Raw genomic sequence first — 18977 nt, 5'->3', positions numbered from 1 at the left:
ATTCAGTAGTTCCACCGATCGTCTCTGCCTCATGTTGAGCTCTTTTTGATTGAGGATGTGCTGAAGGCTTTTGTGATCGGTAAAGATAGTACACTTTGTTCCGTAAAGGTAGTGCCTCCAGATCTTTAGGGCGAATACTATTGCTCCCAATTCGAGGTCATGTGTGGCGCAGTTGACCTCGTGCGTTTTTAATTGCCTCGATGCGTAGGCAATGACCTTTCCTCATTGCATCAACACACATCCAAGACCCTGATTTGATGCGTCGCAGTAGACCTCAAAGTCTTCAGTTCCCTCTGGTAGAGACAAAATCGGGGCGCTGCACAGGGCTTGCTTTAGTGTTTAGAAAGCGGTTTCTTGTTTCTTTCCCCAGTTGAAAGTCACATTCTTTTGGGTTAGGGCGGTAAGTGGTTTGGCAATCTTGGAGAAGTTTTGGATGAACATCCGGTAGTAGCCAGCAAGGCCTAATGCGGATTTCTGTAGGCGTCTTTGGTGCTGACCAGTTCTCGATCGCCTTGATTTTGGAGGGGTCCACGTGTATCCCTTTCTCACTAATCACATGACCGAGGAAGTCCACTTCTCGGATCCAAAATTCGCACTACGAAAATTTTGCATATAACTTCTCCGCCCTTAGTGTCTCCAATACTTGTCGTAGGTGTTGGCTATGCTCTTCCTCACTCCTTGAATAGACCAGAATGTCATCTATGAATACGATCACGAACTTGTCTAGGTAAGGCCGACACACCCGGTTCATTAGATCCATGAACACTGCGGGTGTGTTCGTTAACCCAAAGGGCATCACTACAAACTCGTAGTGACCGTACCGAGTCCTGAACGCCGTTTTAGGAACATCCTCCTCCTGAACTCATAGTTGATGGTATCCCGATCTCAGATCGATCTTTAAAAAGTAAGATGCTGCTTGGAGTTGGTCAAATAGGTCGTCGATTCGGGGTAAAAGGTATCAGTTTTTGATGGTAAGCTTATTTAGTTCGCGGTACTCGATGCACATGCGAAACGATCCATCCTTCTTTTTCACAAACATAACTGGTGCTCCCCAATGCGAGAAGATGGGTCTAATGAACCCTTTGCTCAACAGTTCGTTTAGTTGGATGGATAGTTCTTGCATCTCGGCTGGCACTAGACGGTAGGGCGCTTTGGCTACGGGGGTAGTTTTGGGGATTAGGTCGATTCGGAATTCGACTTGTCGTGCAGGTGGAACTCCGGGAAGGTCTTCTGGGAATACGTCGGGGAAATTACAAACCTCTGGAATGTCCTTGACGTTCTTAACCTCTTGTTTCTTATCCACTACATGGGCTAGGAAGTCGTGGTATTCCTTGCGGAGATACTTTTGGGCTTTGGCGTAAGACATGATTTGTAGGTTTGCACTAGGTTTGTCGCCGTAGACGACAAGAGTTTTGCCACTCGGCAGATTAAGGCGTACGACCCTTTCATAACACAGGATGTCAGCACGATTTGAGCTTAACCAATCCATGCCAATGATGATGTCAAAGCTTTTTATTGAAACCGGCAATAGATTAATTTTGAAGGAGTGATTATCTAGAGTGAGGGTACACCATGAGTATATGTCGTTAGTGCTTTCTGTCTTTCCATTTGCCATTTCTACGACGTATGTATCTTTTAGTGTTTGGGGATTTTGTTTTAATAATTGTTTGAATTTGTGGCTAACGAAACTCCTCTCTGCTCCACTATCGAATAATATGCATGCATATGAGTTATTGAGGAGAAACATACCGGTAAACACCGTAGGATCTTCCCTTGCTTCCCTTTGCCCTAAGGCCAAGACTCGTCCGACACCGCCGGTGTTTGCGTTTCTAGCTTTTAGGCAGTCCCTCTTGTAATGCCCAGTTTCCCCGCAGCCGTAACAGGCTCGGCTTGCTCCGGCGTTGGCGGCCGGGTTGGCTTGTTGGGCAGACGCCCTGTAGAAACGAGCGGTATGCCCCTTTTTGTTACATCTGTTGCAGTGCATTTCTCGACAAGGACCATTGTGGTGAAAGTTGCACTTGTTGCACTTGGGAAGAGTTCCATCATATTGTCTCAGTGGTGCTGGAGTGGAAGGAGTAGTGGCAGCATGGATGGTAACAGTTTGTTGCCTCTTGGCAGGGTCCTGCACCAGTTGCTTCTTTTTATTGTTCCAGAACTTCCTCTTGTTGTTCCCTCCTTTTGCTTGATCGGAGGTGGTTGTCACAGTGACATGGCTGGCCCGATGATCAATAAGTTGTTGTGCCAACTCCTTGGCACTGTCAAAGGTAGTTGGCTTTGAGGCCAACACGCTATTTTGAATCTGGGGAGATAGTCCCCAGGGGTATCGCTCCACCTTCTTGCATTCCGGGGTGACCATCGCCGGACAGAGGAGTGCTAGATCATTTAATCGGGCAGTGTAAGCTGCAAGGTTAGAGCCCGTCATCTTGAGACTCCACAGTTCTTGCTCTAATTTTTGTACTTCACCCCTTGGGCAATACTCCTTCAGCATCATGGTTTTCAAGTCTTCCCAGCTTATCGAATTAGCCACGGCGAGTGTCATAGATTTCACGTGGCCGTTCCACCAAGTAAGGGCCCTGCCGGTGAAAGTGCAAGCTACGAATTTGACTTTGCTTGCTTCGGGGCATGCACAGATCTCGAAGACGGATTCGGTCTTCTTGAACCACTACATCAAAGAAATGACACCCCCGCTTCCATTGAAAGGATCGGGTTTGCCATTTGTGAAGTGCTTATAGGAACATTCTCTCGAACGCCCTTGGCTATCTCCTTGAGTGGAGTTATTAGTACCGCTCCCTGTCCTCCTGGCATCTTCAGTGCTGATTTGGGACATAGCAGCTGCCAATGCGGCCGTAACCGCAGCCTGGAACATAACAGGATCATACTGGGGAGGTGGCGGTGGTGGATTTGTTTGTGTTCTGCCAACGCGTCTAGCAGACCTACGAGGTGGCATCTTTCTGTAATAGAATTTTAAAGACGACATGAGTATAAGTCTTTTAGTAATGGTTATAAGTTGGGTGTCGTAGAACTACGTTATTAGTTTTCAAGTATAGTATTTCCCGACTTTCAAATGTTTGCAAACAACTCATAGTAGGAGTCTATATATATAGACTTATGAATTTAGTAGTAATAAATCAAATGTAATCTCGTGATTTTTGTTCCATGCCTGATCCACTCCTAAGACTACTCGATGTATACCAGTTGTGTGTAACTAAGGTTCAATAGACCGTCAAACATAATGAGTCTGCCCTGAGCCCACAACCAAACAAGGAACAGGATCCAAGGCGGACTCACCATTTCTAAGTCGATCGCCTCTTAATTACATATAACCTCGAGGTATATATTAAATAATCTCAGAGTTACCATAAGCAAATCGTTTGTAATGCTATGTTATGAAATCTGAGGTAAACTTCCAATAAAATAAAATGCATGCCAATTTTTCATTGATACAATTTAATACATGTTTTTAGGAAAATTTGACCTTATAGAAGGTCTACATTATATCAACATAACGAAATTTTTTTGAAAGCACATAGACCCTTCGACTAGTGTAATCACTTAGACGCAGGGTCAAAACTACTTGCAGGAAAGAGTAGCCCCAACACATACTCGTAAACCTAATTTATAACAAAATGTGAGTAGTGCGAGTACTGCTCGAGGCGGGTGGTATCAGCTGGTCCGATGTGGACCTTGAGACGAGGTCGAGGCTCCCTGTAGTTCCACAATTCGGCGTTCGGCCGCGATCACTCTCTCCTCGAGAGCCGCATGTCTTATCTGGTACTCCCTTACCTCCGTCCGAGCGGTGGTAAGGTCCTCGATGAGTTGGTCCATGGGATAAAAGTCTCTTTCCAAGTCCGTAGTACGTGCATCGGTGGCTTCTGCAACAACATTGAGATCCCGAACTCGATCTGCCATTTCCCTATTCTGGTCCCCCATGTTCGTGATTTTATGGACCACGATGGGGAGGGCTCTGTCAGCCGGTCCCCCATGACTGAGGTCGTAGTAACCCCGTTGATCACCAAATGGTGATCGTTGTTGTTGTTGACGGCTCCATCTCTCGATCACTGTTGCCCAATGGGGCTCAGGCCCATTGTAGCCAAAACGGTTCGCAGGCACCCTGGCTATGTAAGGAGGGTTGATGACTTCCTCCTATGGCTCCTCCTCTTCTTCTTCGTCCTCCCATTCTTCTTCGTCAATTTCTTCTTCCTCTTCGGGGTCTTCTTCGGGCTCCTCCTCCGGTTCTGCTTCTAACCAACCACCGTTCCCCTAGTTCGGAAAGTAGGGGTCTCCGGGTAAATGAAATCCTGCCATGACGTTTGTACGAGAATAGGGGTATAAGAGGCACATAATGAATCTAGAAAAATTGTGCTTAAGCAACATAAAATACTCCTATAGTATTTTAACGGTTGTGTTTGATTCTTAACGCATTTCATGTATGGGTGTTGGTAAGTTGATAGACTTGTTGTTCACTATGACTATCCCCCGGCATATACTAGTCACTTCTTGGACGAATATAGTTGATCAGGCTATATTCCTCCCAGACTTGATTGCATATCCCAAGGCATAATCACAGTGCACAACTCCTCTATTTTTAACTTTCGTGTTTTCCTTAGACGTGACACTATACCGGTATGCATGTATGTACTTATACTTTTTCATAAAAAAATAACGCTTTTATTATTTTTAAAAGTATATTTGTAGGGAAAATATTTTAATCAGAGAGTCTTAGTCCCTTTGTGTTTATAGTTTGTATATCTTATATGGTTTGATATACTATGTTCACTATAAACAAAGCTCTGATACCAATCTGTCACACCCCCAAACCAAGGATGGCGTAAACGTCCGGGGGTGGCTGACTTCATGTATAGTATCACAACAACGAGTATAATAGTGCTCATAGTAAATACAACCATCATAAATATAATTGAAAAAGTTACACCATAGTATGAGTTTACATGTTTCAAAATCAATTACATTATGATGACAAAAATATATTAATTGACGTCTTGCGTCCCATCCTCAAAAACGGTTGGTTACCTGTTTCACTGGTTTCCTGAGAATACAAGAAGTTTTGAAAGAGTGTCAACAATTAAGTTGGTGAGTTCATAAGCTTTTGGATGAAATGTTGGAAAAACCTTTGTTTGTAAATGTAATGGATACTCAAGAAAAATCCAATATTTTCCTTATAATGTGTTATGTAGCCTTAAATCCCAAGACCGAATGTATGAGTACGTTTCGTAAATTGTAACGAAGAATGCAGTTTTAAATAGATCAAAACCTCTTTTTGAAGTAGAATTTCCCGTAAACTTTAAGTGTTGTTAACTCCCTATGTGAGTTTCTATAACCATACTACAACCGGATGACCTGCTACAATGTTTTTCAGACGTTAAAATTTGTTATGACTATTGTCACCCGTAGACCTGCAGGTCCCGCTGTAGCTAGCAGCAAGGTGTGGGGTGTCAATCCCAATATAGATCTATATACAATTATCACGCTCTCCCTACAAGAGACTCTGGTTATAACTTACAGGAATTTTAACCTGTACTCTAAGAGTACAATTGACGAATTGTCTCACAACTTACGTTAACGAGTTTACGTGTGGCTGGAATGTAAAACCTTTTCTGTGGTGGAAGTAAATCCCTTTTTATGTAGTATGTTTGAAATGTAAAAGTCCATAAACTATACCTATTATAGTTTATTGTACGTGTTCGAAGTGAATGAAAACCCTTATCATGAATGACTAATTTCTGTTTATGATGTTAAACTAACAATAAATACATTCAACATTTAGAAACTTATTATTATACACTTTGCTCAACATGTTACAAAGCGTTGTTAATATTGTAAGCTGTTTAACTAGTTTTTAACTCTTCTGCACTGTTTTAGAAAAGTCACAGAAAAATCATACGAAGTCGAAAACTAAATCTGTAAACTCTAAGAGTTTAGAAAATGTGTCTAGTTTGTTAATAATTTTTATTATGATTTTTAGAAGTCTCTAACTTGTGTGAAAATGTTCAACTTCACAGACTGGTCCGAAGTTGGTTCTGAAATGATAGGCAGTTTTGTAAAAATCGCCATAAATTCTAGAAAAATCGTATCAACATGTGCAAGTAGTCCTTATAAAGGTATAAGCCTGAAATATTTGCATCTTGTACAGTTTTGAAAACTAAAAAGTTTAAGATGTTCAAAACAGTCCGTGAATGGAACTAAAATTTCCTGTTGAAAGCTGATGTTTGAGTTTAGTTAAGCTTTTGGTGGTTTAACTTGTATTCCCACCCCCCCCCCCCCATAAAATTCGAAGAAAACATGAAAATGTAGGGTTATGATATCACCTTGAGTGATTTCCTTAGATGAATGCTAGAGAGAAGAGGTTTCGAAGTCAAGAACACTTGGTAAAAGCTTGGAGAGTTGAAGATCTAAGAACAATTATGGCGATATTTGTTATGAGAGATCCATAATTTGAGTGAAGGTGTGAAGAATGTTCAAATGTAGGATGAGAATACTTACTAAAAGTGGAGGAGAATGCCCAAGAACAGCCTTGAATCTCGAGTTTAGAGAGAGAAAGTGAGAGAGAGAGGTGTTTGCTTTTTGGTGAGAGAGTGAGTAAAGTGGAAGGAGAGATGAGGGTTTTCCAGCTTTTGATCAGGTTATCTAGCTGGAGGAGAGGTGTGAGAGGACAAATAGTTGACTAGGTAGGGATGAATAGTGATTGGAGGTTGTACTAAGTGGGTATGGGGGATAGCTTGTATCATACTCCATGAAAAGTCTACACTCCAACACAATATCTTACACAATAGATATTATTCTTAGTTTAAGATTTCCCCCAAAATGTGATTAAAATATGAAAATATAGGGTCTTATATGTCAAAATACGAGTTTGGGTGAATATCCCATGTTCAAATTATGAAAAACGAGCTTAAAACGCGAAGCTACTTGAAAATCGGGATCAAGAGGCGAACCTGCGAGGCCAGAACCGAAGGTTCGGTCCTATATGGTGAGAACCGAAGGTAGGTTCGGTCCTAAAGGCTTGCATACGAACTTGGTCAAGGAGGGAACCGAAAGCGGATTGGAGCGAAATGGACCGAAGGGCTTGATCCGAACCGAAAGTGAGTTCGGTCCTAAAAGGAGAGTTCGGTTCTAATAGGTTTCAGGTCTAGGAGGCTTCGGTTCCTTAAGGGAGGTTCGGTTCCTAAGAGGTTTCGGTTCTTTAAGGGAGGTTAGGTTCCTAAGAGGGTTCGGTTCTTTAAGGCTGTTTTTCCATTTATCTTCCCGTTTCGTGTTGTTTTTTACTAACTTAAGGGTCGGGATGCCCCGAGTGATTATAAAAAGTTGAAAGAGATTTTGAGAGAGATTTGGGAGAGATTTAGATAGAGTGAGAGAGATTGAGAGAGACTTAGTTTGTGACCTTTGCGAGTGTTTAACTTCGAAATGTAAGGTTTGTAAACGCCGTTTTGCCTTGTTATGAGTGTTACACGCTCCCGAAGGGTGTGTATTAATGTTTTATCGAGTAGTTACATCACTTTACCCGGATTAGGGTCTAGATTTTCCAAACACGTGATATCCCTAAATGATAATTTTCATTAAAATAGTGAGTTGTACAATAGTAAGCATGATGTAGACCCTAATACACGTAGGTTAATTGAGTTGACCGGTTTGACTTGTTGACTTTATTTGACTTTGACTTGACCAGAATTTGACGGTTGTCACACTTTTGAAGCTCAGTAGTCATGGTAGCAATCATTATACACAACATCTTTGTCGCGTCCCTCTCATGAACCCTGTATTCCTCGATTTGTTCTGGAGTAGCAGTTTGTTCATCAATCTCCTTCATCTCTTTATCTAGGACATATTCTTTGTCCTCATAATGAAGGGCCATACAAATGTTTCTTATCCAATCGTTAAAGTTTGACCCATCAAAGATAGTTCTCCCAACTAAATTCATTAGGGAGAATGAGTCAGAAGGGTTGGAGCCTGAAGCATTGTTTGGGATAGACATCTGAAAAGAAGAAAGAACAAAGTTTAGATTAGATGAGAATCCTTAATATAACACCCAAATGAAATATTAAGTCTGGGACCCAACACAATATTTTACAATTCAGAAGAGGGATGCCGTAATCCAATTGCAAAATATTTGAAGGTAGGTAAATGACGATTTACCAATTTCCACCATGAAAAACTAAATTGATTATTAAGTTTTAATTGGATTGAAACGCCTAGATTCTTTTGAGATTCATTGAACTTTTCAATGGAATGTTTAAATCTCGATTGTATCCTTCAAGTTTGTGACTGGGATGCCGAGGATCACAAACAAGGTGTGAATAACCATGAAAATGTGCTTGGTACTCTTAATGTTACAGATCACCTAATCAATGTGACGGTTAACCACACACACTCCATTGATATATGATTAACATCAAGACACCCTTTGCCACACTTGCCAATCCCAGATTAGTGTGTCGGTTAACCACACACGCTCCACTAACGGCTTAGCAAAGTGCAAAGTGCAATTTCATGGAATAGCACCATTTTCACATTTTTCCTAAAGTAACCAAGATTGGGAATTTAATAAAAGGTTTAGTTACTTTATAATTATCATTATACTTTTAACGAGAATTAATGTCCTATCCTACCCATTCGGCTAATGACCCCCTACCAGTCAAGGAAGCGGTGGGTGAGAGTGGACACCCATTAAACCACCATTTTATAGACAATAACCTTATACCCCCTTATAGATCGGCTTCGTGAATGAGGCCTACTAACGGTAAGACTGACTTGTCTTATACATATATATTATTAAACTTTTAATATTATAATAGTATAAGGGTTGAATTTTAAACTTTTAAAATTCTAAGGTTTGGAATTAAATGTTTCATTAGTGAGATTTTACAAATTCCAAAACTTGAGGGCAAGTTTTGTAACTTTCAAAACTTTTGGTTTCCATAACTTATGAAAACTTATGAGTTTTTAATGTTCATGAATGAGACTCTTCATATAACTTGAGGACAAGTTACAAAAACTCATTTCAAGAACAACTTAGATCAATTTTAACTTATCACATTATCATATAACATACTATTGATCTAATCTAACTCATATAACAAGGCAATTCATATCAAATAATACAAATAATTACTTTATTATCTTAAAATTTGACAATTGTCCTTTAATTGGATGAGGATCATCATTACTAAACCAGAAAATACATTTTGTATGATTACGAAACAGTTTGTGGTAATGATCGTAGTCCAATTCTGGCCAAAAAATCGAAATTCTTCAACCAGAGCCATCTACTCGACAAGTGCATGATCATGACTCGTCGAGTTGCCCTTTTATTGAGTGGAATCATCGAGTCAGCCAGTGGACTCGACAATTTCATCAGTCAGAGGCCAAAAAATCGATTTTTTCAACTTTGAAAATTAACAAGCATCAAATATAACAGAACACAATCCTAGGCTCTGATACCACTGTTAGGTTTTAAGCACTATAACACTCCTATGGTGCACATGCAACCCTAGATGCTTTGGATCTATGTTTTTTCTAATTATACATGCATTTTTAATTTTCCAAAGCATACAACCTAACTAGCATACAATGGAGGATATACAATACAATACTCATAGTTAGATGAATACCTCTTGATGTGGTTGTAGTTCTTGGCCTTTGAAAGCTTTAGCACCTCAAGTGTGATACCTCTAATGTGTCACAAACACCAAATGCAATAGGAGACTTGAGAGAATAAGCTAGTTAGCACAAAATCAATATCACTCTCTTAGAATGAATGGTGCAACCGATTTTGGCTCTAGGGGTGTGATTTTATATTGTTGCAAATGCTAAGGTTACATCCATGCAAACCCTAATGTACCATGACCTTTCATATTACTTAGGCTCCATGGGTTAAACCTCCATGAACTATCCATGTTGGTTTAGCCCATCCTAATTAACATTTGGCCCACACTATAAGAATCATTGATTTACTTAATCAGTCCGCTTATATTTAATTAGTCTCTTTTGATCACTAAATTAATTCCAAATTAATTCTTGATCAATACTAATTAAATAACATGATTTCTCAATTAATATATTATACTTATAATATATTAAAAAATCATAAATAACCTTATTCTCAAAAGTCCATCCTATCAAATTGCACTGGTGAAGTCAACCCAAAAGGACCAGCTACTATCGGGTCAAGTACATCCCAATTATAGTTATGGGCTTAGACACTAAATCCAACACTAAGTTCATGTAAGACGCCATGAAGAGTTAGTCCAAAGGGCTTATCATATGGATTATTGGATTAAGGCCCAAGGAAGTGGATTAGGGTTTAACTCTTGGATTCTACACTATATAAATGTAACCCCTAAGCCAAAAATCGTGCACTAGTGATTCCAAGAAGCTCTAGACGATTTTTGTGTCTCCAAACCTCTCTCTCAAGTTCCTCCTCTTGTTCTTGGTTTGTTATAAGACATTTGAGGAATCACACTTGAGGTGCTAGGCTCTTGAAAGACCAATTCCTACAAGCTACAATTAAGAGGTATTCTTCTAACTTACTTTTATGTTTCAATTACCAATATTGTATGCTAGTTGTAGGTTTCAAGCTTTGGAATTTTGTTGCATGTATAACTAGAGAAAACATAGATCCAAAGCTATTAGGGTTGAATGTGCACCATAGGAGTGTTATAGTGCACAAAGCCCAACAACTTGAACCTAATTTCACATCGGCTGGGAAGGAGAACTCAACATTCCTTATAAGGGGTGTGGATACCTTCCCTATCACAACACGTTTTAAAGCCATGAGGGCAACATATCACATAAGAACTTTGAAGTTAAGCATGTCCGGGTGAGAGAAATTCACGGAAGGGTGACCCTCTGGAAAGTTTTTGTGTCGGGAGCCCAAAGAGGTCAATATTGTGATACATGCCATATGGGAATGTTATAGAAACATAACAATATTGTATCAAACATCAAAACATTTATTTCGATTGTTCAACAAAAACAAACAGTTGTAGTTCGTGAAATATCAAATATTAATCTTGTGTTTGTTTTCTTTCAAATATTCATACCAAAATGATTAGAAAGATTAAAGAACTGCCTGCTAGGGGTGAGCAAACCCAAACCAATAAACCGAGAAACCAACTAAAACCGACGAAACTGAAACCGAAAAAACCGAAACCGAAGCAAAACCGACGGTTAGAGTTTGAATTTTTAAAAAACCGAAAAGTCGGGTTCGGTTTCGGTTTTTACCCAGAAACCGACCCATCCAACCCGAGAAACCGACCCATACTTAAAACCGACAAACCGCCCCAAGAAACCGACCTATCCAACCCGAGAAACCGACTCATACTTGATTGTTTTTTTGGTTATAATAGACTATTTTGGGCTTTGGTTGTAACTTGTAGTAGACTATTTGGTTGTAAGACTCATGGTTTTTGAAGTATTTAACTTCAATTTGGTGTTTTTGAAGTATTTTAATTCTTGCTTCGTTTTTGGAAAATGGGTTAAAACCCAAAACCCATGGGTTTAAACCCAGAACCCGTGAGTGTATGGGTTGAACCCAAGAAACCGACCAAACCGACCTCAGAACCCAAGAAAACGAACCGACCAGAAACTGATCCTATTGGGTTCTGAAAACCAGAAACCGAACATTTATGGGTTGGGTTGGGTTTGGGTCCAAAACCGACCCAAACCGACCCATGCACAGCCCTACTGCCTGCCATCTATTAAGATTAAGTTCCATTAATGGTGTAGATAAACCGTTGTGTGACCTTCAGAATCTAAGGAATCCAAAACCATCAGAATCATCAATACAAATTGATAAAATGGAGATAATCGTATAAAGTTAGAAGGTTCTTTCGTTTGACCAATTTCGAAATACATCTTACTTATTACATTTGATACGATGATAAATTTCAATTTATAATAATTCACTGACATGTAATTTAAGGATGATAAAAATACCAGGCAATTTCAATTTATAACAATTGACTGAAATGGAACAACATCCGATTAGAATCTTAACTGCAACTTAAAATCTGTATCTTCAGAAAAAAGATATATAAAAGCTATGAATAAGTTCAAATTTCCATCTTTATATGTAAGATGGGCATAAATTGTACTGCAACTAGTTACCTAATTCCTCCATCATCACATGGGTTTTCTTCTCCATCTCCATATCCTATAAATGCTCAAAGGGTGAAATTGGAACAAATAAGCTTTCTATGACAAAAGTGGTAGATAAGATAACTACGACCTTTGTAATGAGAAAGTAGAGAAGAATATGCTTCATCGTTGCATCATTCACTGCTAGGGTTTGCGAAAAAAATGCCTGTCCAATCGTTGATTCCTACCACCACAAAAACCCACCAGATGAAATCAACATCTGAAACCACCACCAAATTCAAACCCTAGAAAGTCAATGAAAAACAAGGAGAAACTTAGATAATCTAAAATCAAACCTGAAATACTAGAAATTTACCTTTGATGAATCGTAACATGAGACTTGATTTACTAGCTCCCATGTCCCCAAGCAAATCCTACAGATCATCATGCAACCTGAAGCTTCAAACAAAAGATAAAAACCTACTAATCATCGTGCAAATTGTCATAGAGATAAGGGAGGGATAAAATGAAGGTCGAGTGGGGTACTTCAAAATTTTGGAGGATGTTGTCCCCCCCCCCCCCCCCCCTTAGCTATTAAGGAGGCAAAACACGCATTCTTTCTAAAAATTTGTAAAACGACAACAATTTTAGGATATGCAAAAATGCAAGTCCTAAATCCTTCAAAATTTTGGGAGAGATGACATTTTGTAAACATGCAAAAATGTGTGTCCTAAAGCCAGTACATGTCATAGTTCGCGTGTCATTAAAGACTTATATTCTAGTAGTGACTAAAAGTACAATATGTACACATGGGGAATAAAACTAAGATGCTATAATAAAAAATGAGTTTACCATGTTTTGAAAGTGTTTTTATTATGATTCTAATATCTATTTATGTAGTATTAACATAATCAAATTTGAAGAATTGGATATTGAAGAATCCCATTTTCATTTCTTTCTATAACAAAATTGTATTTTCAAAATAAAAATTAAGACATTGTACTTTGGAAAATCTATCCAACTATAGCATTGATACTTTCAACTATTTTCTTATAATAACACTTTCAATCTAAATGACATTTCTATAATCCATTATATTTTCCAATTACAATGATGTAATATAAAGAAATAGAAGTAAGATGCTATAATAAACAAATGAAGATAAGCATATTACTCATTTCTTGCATTTAACCCTTAAATTAGACAATTTAATAAATATAAAGGTTTTAACATACTAAAAAACATTTAATGGTATTTTAGGAATTATATAAGAATATGTTGATTTTTTCTAAGGTTTACCTTTATATTTATATTAGAGAAACACCAACCCTTAAATTAGACAATTCAAAACATCACAAATTAATATCTTTTTAACAAATTCTTAATTATCCAAAATTATTAATTATTCTTTTTATACCATTATTTATAATTTAAATAAAAAATAACTTAATAATTATTAATATATAATAAAGTAATAATAATGAATTTTTATTTTAATTTAACTTATTAAATATATGAAAGAACAAGAGAGGAAAACATAAGAGCATGAAGAAAAAAATATCATAAAGAAAAACTAACGATAAAATTTATGAAAAATGGACCTATGAACTGTAAAGTCCCAAAAATTCAAACCATTTGCTTTTCATTTAAAATATAAGTAAACCATTCCAAACACTTTCATAAAAAATAGAGCAATCAATTGTTTCCAAAACATCAACAGGTCTTAGTGTATAAATAAGTCAAGTCATCATATCAACGGAAGTCTAAGATCAAACGTTAGCGATGTGCATGTCGTATAGTCAAGCTAGCGGCTTCCCCCTGGTCAGAGGAACTACGAAAAACATTAAATCCATAACTATAAACATAAGGCTTAGTGAGTTTCTCAAAATATCATATATCATAATATACATACAGTGCATACATATAAGGCTCTTGACTACCGTGCCGATCCACTAAACAAATAAAGGCTATCGGCTCTAATGTCGATCTGCCTGGTTAATGGCTCTCGACTCCCTGCCAATCCACAATCAACCTCAGGTATCTAGGCTCTCAGCTCTAATGTTGATCCACCATTAACTTTGAGTATCTAGGCTCTCATCTCCAATGTTGATCCACCATCAACCCCTCCACATAATATGTCGACATATCATACAATCAAATAATCAAAAATCAACAAGAAAAATACTATAATAGCCTACTTACTTAATCAACACACTACAATACCCTGTCATATAGAGGATAAATACTGTAACACATAGTATAGTGAGTTAACTCACCTGAACTGGAGACTAAAGAAATATTACAACGCACTCGAACACACAAGGATCAGTCTCACATACCACCTAGATAACAATAATGGTCAAATCTCAGCCTACAGCTCGACCTCCCTAAGAGTGACCAAAGTCAAACAGATCAAAAAAGTCAACGATCAATTGCCAACGTGGTCAAAGTCAACGGCTAACGCGTCGTGATGCGTACACAGACTGCGTCGCAGATCACTAAAGGATAAAACATATGGTATAGTGGATAGATACCATAACACATAGTATAGTGAGTTAACTCACCTGGACTGGAGATTGAAGAAATACTGCAACACACTTGAACACACAAGGATCAGTCTCACGCACCACCTAGATAACAATAGTGGTAAAACCTCAGCCTACAACTCAACCTCCCTAAGTTTGACCAAAGTCAAACATATCAAAAAGTCAATGATCAATGGCTAACATGGTCAAATTCAACGGCTAATGCACCATGAAGCGTACACAGACCGTGTCGCGGACCACTAAAGGATAAAACAGTCGTGACACCTAATGCCCACGCCGTGAATATCGAAAAATCAACCACCTTTTTATTAAGGTCTTAATCCTTTAAGACCAAAGCCCAAATCATAATATCTGATTCTTCTAAGGTTTATACTGGATAAAGTTTGACTAGTTCCAAGGGTTAACTCTCCACAAACTCAAACCCTAATTAAAAATAAGAATCAAATTGCTTGAATCCTTTTCATGGAAAACAAGAAGTTCATTAATGCACTCAAGGAGTCCAAAACAAGTCTAATTCGTCCAAAATGAATCCAATGGTCCTGGAGTTCTCCAAACCCTAAGAATAATAAGAAAAGGGACCAATGAGCAACAACACGCCTAGATCTATGGAAAGAATATATAAAGTAATAGACTTTCTAACTTATAATGGTCCAAAAACAAGGTAGAAGGTTCGATTTTCTATGAAGTGAACTCCATAATGCACCAAATGCTCATTTCTTCACCAAAAACTCACTTAAGGATCAAGCATGCACCAATAATACACCAAGGGGCTAGGGTTTTCTCTACTGAAGCTAGAGACTTAAGATAAGAGAGAACCCTAAAAGTTAGCACCGTTAAATAGAGCTCAAGGCTTGAGATGTAGGGTTTTGAGACCAGTCGTCATCGTGTCATGGATGACCACGTCGCTACTTAATGACATGGTCCGCTTCGCGACACCAGAAGTCGCGTTGCGTTCCACAAGAAACCCTAAAACTCAAACTTAAATTTATTCAATATGAGAGAAATTCGAACCTGAAAAATAGGTGTTACATGAATCATGATAAACAATAAAGAAAATTGTATAAAAGACTTGATATGTTTTAAAACAAAAAATAATCTAATTTTTGTTTGTTGGCAAAACAAAGTTAGAGCATGTTAAACATATAAAGTTTGAAATTTAAGTGATAAACATTTGTGCATTGGTTAAGTTCAATCGATAAATTGTTTTTTTTCTCTTCTTATTGAATTTAGATTGAGCGATATACCCAACTATATTCAATTTTTCTTATACCTAAAAAAGTACATATAATACACAAATCAATGAATGCAAGTCGTAACTTTGAAAAAATACGATGTTTGTATATATAATGTCTCCTTCCAAAATCATTATAATACAAATCCTTCCAAAGTCTTTAAAACAGATAGTAAGGAAAATCTTCAGAAAAATCTTATTATTATAGGAAAATTAACTATTAAGTCCGAATTTTTTTGAATAAAAAAAGCCTAAAAAAACTAGCAAATTTCTTCACTTAAGCCCATTTTGACCTGTTTAACAAGTCATGAGACCAAATCATTAATTTTCCCAAAATAATATGACTTTTGTACAAATTTCCTCAAAATTTTTATATAATGTATAAACGTATTTTTAAGTACTTTTATGTATATATATATATATATATATATATATATATATATATATATATATATATATATATATATAATGTATTTATGTATTTTTTAAGTATTTTAAATGTATAAACATATTTTTTATGTATTTATATGAATTTTTAAATATTTTTACGTACTGTTATGTATTTTGGTATATTTTTCATGTACTCATGTATTTTAAATGGATAAATCTAATTTTATGTATTTATATTTATTTTTATGTGTTTTGTTATATATATGTTTACATATATATATATATATATATTTTACTTTAAATTTTATTGTAATTTAACTATTAGACTTGTAAATGAAGAACAAAAAACCACTAGAATACTTCAAAACAAACATATTTCAAAGTCCTTAGTAATCAATGCCATTTTTACAGTTTAATTTTTCCATTTTTTTTAATTCAGTTTGTAGATGAACAAAGTTTACGAATATCTTTATTAATGACGGTAATCTTTGTTCATATATAAACTGAATTCAAGAAAAAAATGGAACAATTACTTGTAAAAATGGCGTTGATTGCTAAAGATCGTCTATGAAAAATGTTTGTTTTAAAGTACTTTAGTGCATTTTTTTTTTCTTTTACAAGGTCTAATAGTTAGTTTACAATGAAACTTGAAGTAAAAAAAATAAATAAATACATAAAAAAATGTATACCAAAATACATAAAAATACTTAAACAAATACATATAAATACATAAAAAAATACGTTTATACATTTTAAATATATAGAAACTTTAAAAAATACATAAGTATGTAAAAAAAATATACCAAAATACATAAAAATACTTAAAAACTCATAAATATATAAAAAATATGTTTATACATTTAAAATACTTTAAAAAACTATATAAAAAACTATATAAAAAACTTAAATAAATAAATACAAAAAAAAAAATATATATATATATATATATATATATATATATATATATATATATATGAACAAAAATACCTAAAAAATACATAAAAATACGTTTATACATTATATACAAATTTTAAAAAAATCTATAGAAAAGTCTCATTATTTTCGAAAAATTAACGATTTGGTCCAATGCTAAACAGGTCAAAAGGGATAAAATAAAGAAATTTACCGGTTTCTTGGGTTTTTTTTTATTCAAAAAATAAATTTAGGACTTAATTATTTATTTCCTTAAAATAATAAGACTTTTCTAGAGATTCATAAATAGTAAATATATAACTTTGGTAAAGAAATCTATATAAAAGTTAATTTGAGGGGGTTCAACCTCAAGACTTCAAAGGCCTTGATGACTGGAAAAGCAACATTAGAACATATGATGGATCTTAAGATGCATGGACTATAACGTAAGAACTAAAATATTACTAAAATACATCTTTCTCATATGACATATATATCAAGATACAAATATATAGTCACTTTGTTAATTTAGAGAATGAAACCGATCTATTAGAGAATTAAAATCCTTAAACAATATCACAAATTGTTTCATCGATGACATTAATAAAAAGAAAAGAACATAAAAACAAATAGACAATACTACTACAACATGAACAACTTCTCTTCCTTCTTCTCAACAAGCTCATGCATAGGGTAGGGCAGCAGTAGGAGTGGTCGGTGGAGGAGCTCATGGAGCAGGAAAGGTAGCAAGAAGCTCTCGGATCAATTCGAGCCTCTTTTCCGGCAGTTCAATAAGCAAAAAAACTCCAGATAAGACGACGTTTTGGGATAGAGCAGGTGCTACTCTAGCAAGATCGGTGATTGACAAGCTATGGTGGTTCATCAAATCCCCAAGAGCTTTAGCCAATCGTGACTTCATATCCGCCGCTGAAGAGGAAGCCCCACAACTGACTATTTTTTTTTTCGTGTCTTCTGTAAAAAGAAAAAAACAGCTGTGTATTTTTGTACCGGAAGGCAGCTTAAGGAAATGGAGTTTCTATATAAATTTTGTAATAACAAAATAAACAATTCATACTTCTACATTTAAAACTAAAGAAGAAGAGATTTCTCCAAGATCAGATCGTTTCATCTTGTGCGTTTTCATATCGAAATTTTAGAAATAATCAAGGGAAGGGAGCTTATTTGATGAATCCAAGCAGCATCAGGTCTCTATATTATATAGAGTAGAAACAGGATGAAAACTACGTACATCAATGTATATGAAATTAAAGCTCAAATACAAGAAAATCACCACTTTGAGTTATGATGTGCTATTAAACAGATCTATCATCCTTATACCACCTATTTCAGCAGGAGAAAAAAAACATTTCAAAAAAGAGATGAAGACAATAAGAACAATTTCAATAAAAAGAGGAGCAAAATCACCAATTTCAGCAGGAAAGAGAGATAAAAAAAGGAGACCTTTCAAAAAAGAGATGAACACAATCACAACATTTTCGACAGCTGCTTAGGGCATCCACAATCCATTGAACTCTATAGAGTTCAATGGATTGTCACATCACCATTAAACATCTATACAACAACACTCGCAACCCATTAAACACTTATTCAATCATAATCATCACTTTATTCCTTCTATTGAACCATTCAATGATCATTCAACTCCTTCATTTAACTTTACTCCATGTCATCATCCATACTCTATTCAGATCATATTCAATCCTAATCATCACCCTATTCAACTCTTATACTACTTACATTGCGGATGCTCTTAGAAGAGAAAGTTAAGGGTAAAATGGGTATTT

Source organism: Lactuca virosa, chromosome 8 (genome assembly GCF_052849685.1).
Source record: "Lactuca virosa cultivar CGN04683 chromosome 8, Lactuca_virosa_CGN04683_v6, whole genome shotgun sequence".
Taxonomy (NCBI): domain Eukaryota; kingdom Viridiplantae; phylum Streptophyta; class Magnoliopsida; order Asterales; family Asteraceae; genus Lactuca; species Lactuca virosa.
Note: the sequence above shows the minus strand (reverse complement) of the source record.